We start from the raw sequence: 5,283 nt of genomic DNA, 5'->3' as shown, positions 1-5,283 counted from the left end.
CAAAACTGCATTCCTGAATGGATTTCTGGAAGAAGAGTTGTATATGATGCAACCGGAAGGTTTTGTCGATCCAAAGGGAGCTAACAAAGTGTGCAAGCTCCAGCGATCCATTTATGGACTGGTGCAAGCCTCTCAAAGTTGGAATAAACGCTTTGATAGTGTGATCAAAGCATTTGGTTTTGTACAGACTTCTGGAGAAGCCTGTATTTACAAGAAAGTGAGTGGGAGCTCTGTAGCATTTCTAATATTATCTGTGGATGACATATTGTTGATTGGAAATGATATAGAATTTCTGGATAGCATAAAGGGATACTTGAATAAGAGTTTTTCAATGAAAGACCTCGGTGAAGCTGCTTATATATTGGGCATCAAGATCTATAGAGATAGATCAAGACGCTTAATTGGACTTTCACAAAGCACATACCTTGACAAAGTTTTGAAGAAGTTCAAAATGGATCAAGCAAAGAAAGGGTTCTTTCCTGTGTTACAAGGTGTGAAGTTGAGTAAGACTCAATGCTCGACCACTGTAGAAGATAGAGAGAAAATGAAAGATGTTCCCTATGCTTCAGCCATAGGCTCTATCATGTATGCAATGCTGTGTACCAGACCTGATGTGTGCCTTGTTATAAGTCTAGCAGGGAGGTACCAAAGTAATCCAGGAGTGGATCACTGGATAGTGGTCAAGAACATCCTGAAATACCTGAAAAGGACTAAAGATATGTTTCTCGTTTATGGAGGTGACAAAGAGCTCATCGTAAATGGTTACGTTGATGCAAGCTTTGACACTGATCCGGATGATTATAAATCGCAAACCGAATACGTGTTTACATTGAACGCTGGAGCTGTCAGTTGGTGTAGTTCTAAACAAAGCGTCGTGACAGGATCTACGTGTGAAGCAGAGTACATAGCTGCTTCAGAAGCAGCAAATGGAGGAGTCTGGATGAAGAAGTTCATATCCGATCTAGGTGTCATACCTAGTGCATCGGGTCCAATGAAAATCTTTTGTGACAATACTGGTGCAATTGCCTTGGCGAAGGAATCCAGATTTCACAAGAGAACCAAGCACATCAAGAGACGCTTCAATTCCATCCGGGATTTAGTCCAGGTGGGAGACATAGAAATTTGCAAAATACATACGGATCTGAATGTTGCAGACCCATTGACTAAGCCTCTTCCGCGAGCAAAACATGATCAGCACCAAGGCTCCATGGGTGTTAGAATCATTATTGTGTAATCTAGATTATTGACTCTAGTGCAAGTGGGACACTGAAGGAAATATGCCCTAGAGGCAATAATGAAGTTATTATTTATTGTGATTGATTTGACCCATTCCGTTAGCTTAGCACCCGATCATTTAGTATGTTGCTATTGCTTTCTTCATGACTTATACATGTTCCTATAACTATGAGATTATGCAACTCCCATTTACCGGAGGAACACTTTGTGTGCTACCAAACGTCACAACGTAATTGGGTGATTATAAAGGTGCACTACAGGTGTCTCCGAAGGTACTTGTTGGGTTGGCGTATTTCGAGATTAGGATTTGTCACTCCGATTGTCGGAGAGGTATCTCTGGGCCCTCTCGGTAATGCACTTCACTTAAGCCTTGCAAGCATTGCAACTAATGAGTTAGTTGCAGAATGATGTATTACGGAACGAGTAAAGAGACTTGCTGGTAACGAGATTGAACTAGGTATTGAGATACCGACGATCGAATCTCGGGCAAGTAACATACCGATGACAAAGGGAACAATGTATGTAGTTATGTGGTCTGACCGATAAAGATCTTCGTAGAATATGTGGGAGCCAATATGAGCATCCAGGTTCTGCTATTGGTTATTGACCGGAGACGTGTCTCGGTCATGTCTACATAGTTCTCGAACCCGTAGGGTCCGCACGCTTAATGTTTCGTGGACAGTTATATTATGAGTTTATATGTTTTGATGTACTGAAGGTTGTTCGGAGTCCCGGATGTGATCACAGACATGACGAGGAGTCTCGAAATGGTCGAGACATGAAGATTGATATATTGGAAGCCTATGTTTGGATATCGGAAGTGTTCCGGGTGAAATCGGGATTTTACCGGAGTATCGGGAGGTTACTTGAACCCCCCGGGAGGTTAATGGGCCTTAGTGGGCCTTTACGGAGAAGAGGAGAGGCGGCCAGGGCTGGGCCGCGCGCCCCTCCCCCCTAGTCCAAATAGGACAAGGAGAGGGGGGCGGCGCCCCCCTTCCTTCCTATCTCCCTCCTCTCTCCCCCTCCCAAGTCCTAATCCAACTAGGAAAGGGGGGGAGTCCTACTCCTGGTGGGAGTAGGACTCCTCCTGGCGCGCCCTCTCTCCTGGCCGACCGCACCCCCTTGCTCCTTTATATACGGGGGCAGGGGCACCCTAGAGACACAACAATTGATCAGTTGATCTTTTAGCCGTGTGCGGTGCCCCCCTCCACCATAGTCCACCTCGATAATACTGTAGTAATGCTTAGGTGAAGCCCTGCATCGGTAGAACATCATCATCGTCACCACGCCGTCGTGCTGACGAAACTCTCCCTCAACACTCGGTTGGATCGGAGTTCGAGGGACGTCATCGGGCTGAACATGTGCTGAACTCAGAGGTGCCATGCGTTCAGTACTTGATCGGTCGGATCGTGAAGACGTACGACTACATCAACCGCGTTGTGCTAACATTTCCGCTTTCGGTCTACGAGGGTACATGGACAATACTCTCCCCTCTCGTTGCTATGCATCACCATGATCTTGCGTGTGCGTATAATTGTTTTGAAATTACTACGTTCTCCAACACTGATTTGATATAAAGTATGCCTGTCTTCAAGTTATGTCATGCTACAAAATCTTCACAGTCATCCACTAAAGGGATTGACAATAACCAGAATATATCTCGAACGAGATCTTCATCACACTCACCCGAAGCTGGGTTTAGGGCATCTCCAAGGCGGAGTCGTAAACCGTCTGCATACGTCTGGACGGCGCTGTCCGGGCCGCGGAAGCCATCCAACGCAGTCCTGTATCGATCCGTAGGACGACCCAGACACGTTTTCTCCCGCAAATTGAACAAACATGGGGGAGCTTTACAGGATTCCGGACATCCATCTAGTCAATCAAAAGCCACCACGTACCCTTTTTTCTCCGGAGCGCGGAAGACGGTTGTTTTTCTACTTTGCATTAGCATTTGGTGGAAGGTTTCGAAACCCCCTAACATGTTTGGCGGAAGGTTTCGAAACTTCCTAACATGTTTGGCGGAAATCACTTGATTTTTTTCAACTACTAATCCATGTATTAGTAATGCTTCCACCAATATTTGTTAAAGAAAATTCGTGAAGCCTTGACAGCCTGAACACCTTCCACGTGAATGACTACAACTTTTGACTCACAACTCCAAATGATGTGAGGTTTTTTGCATTGGAAAGATAATTTGATGGAGCTTCTGGTGATGTACCCCTATGACCCCATCTCTCCATCATATGGGTGTGGCACAACGAAACATCAGAGGCAAAAAACTGACAACATCAGCTTCACTTGAAACTTGTTTCCTCCAAACTTGTTCCTTCAAACCGGTTGCTTCAAGAGCTCATAGGTTGTTGGGTTTCTTCCATGTGATACCTAAATTCAACCAACAACAATGGAGATGAAAATGCAGACATGTGTTCAAGATTGTGGTATGAACTTAAGTTAGCGTTCACCTGGCCATGTGTTTGCTTGATTCTGCTTAGTAATTCTTTCCAACTAAATTGTGCACTTTTCTAAAATGTCATGTATGATGTACTCATGTGCTCATCACTTCCGCCAACACTCAATTGGATTACTCTGTGATTACTGTGCTAGTACGTGACACACATTCTCTTTCCGCCAAGCGTGTTTCATTTTTTCCTTCAAGTGACACTTTCTGGCTTCCGCCAAAGCGCCTTTCATTTTTTCCTTCAAGTGAACAAAGCTACTAATAATCCATGTAATTATCATAGTAAGTCATGCATGTTTTGGCTGAAGCCCTTTTCCATGTGTTAAAACTACTAATCCATGGATTATTATAGATATTTGACGGAGTTAGAAAAGACAAGGCGGACATTTGCGGACAAGGTTGGATAACCGACTCCCGCATCAGTATCCACGGACTGACGCCCCTTTCGTAGACGGATGCGTGAGAAAATTTATAGGTTGCTGTTGCAGATGTCTTTATCAAGTCATTTACTTTTTGCACCAAATTACCTTCTTTTGGTATAAGCACACGAAAATGAGGATGAGACGGTGACCAAATATCATTACGAGTTCCATCATCGCTAGATTTTTTTTCGAAAAAAGTTAAGACTCCTGCCTCTGTATTAATCGATGCATACAACCATTTTTATTAATTATTCAACAAAGATCTGATAAAAACATACATCAAGCCACCTGGAGCCACCACACATACCTACAAACACGATAATGTGGAGTGCTCTTACTCCTCATATCTAAAACCGGTGTCGTCGCTGACCCATCCACGTAACGTATCAGAACCTACAGCCGGTGCAATAAAGCTAAAGCGTATACCACATGTGCACGTTTTAGAAGCCACTATCATCATCGAACCGCTGACCCATCTTCAAAAAAGAGATCTGCCCTTACCAGTCCAGCGATCCGTCGACGTCATCACGACGCCCAACGGCACCACCTCCCTACGCAAAGTGTTAAGCACGCCACGGTCGCCGCCGGTACACCGCAGCACCAGGCTACCAAGTACCACCAGCCAACACAGCTTGAAGTCTCTGGGAAATATGTCATGCATAACACCTGCCGAACAGGCATGATTTGACATCTCCACCGAAGCTCCGTGCAAGACGAAGTCGCTCTACCTCCTACCTCTGTCTTCCGGCGCTGCTCCACAAACGATGCTCCCAAGAGAGAAACGACATTGCAGTGCCGCCATCACCCGATCTGGAATGCCAGATCCCAGGGTTTCCCGTGGAGCAGCACGAGTTGGTCGATAGTAGTTACACGGCGATGCCAAGTAAACGATGTTCCACTCTTCCGTTTTGCTTGCAGTAAATTTCCCCTGGATAATATCTTTGCTCTAAGCACAATAGAGAAAAGGGAGTCGTGGTTCTCCATCAGCCTCCGATCCTGTTTTGCCAACCACTGGACATAAGAGCAACTCCACTCGTTCGGCCCCCTAGCGCATAGGCCGGCGCTATTTCGAGCGCTTGCCCGACGATTTTTAGGCCCTGGGGGCGATCTAGGTCCCAGCCACGCCCCCAGGTGCCGCCCCCAAGGCGCCGTAAATTCAAAGTTGTC

The sequence above is a fragment of the Triticum urartu genome, chromosome 2A (genome assembly GCF_056163025.1).
Source record: "Triticum urartu cultivar PI428250 chromosome 2A, HENAU_Tu73, whole genome shotgun sequence".
NCBI lineage: Eukaryota > Viridiplantae > Streptophyta > Magnoliopsida > Poales > Poaceae > Triticum > Triticum urartu.
The sequence above is the reverse complement of the archived record's forward strand: the minus strand, read 5'-3'. Positions refer to the sequence as shown.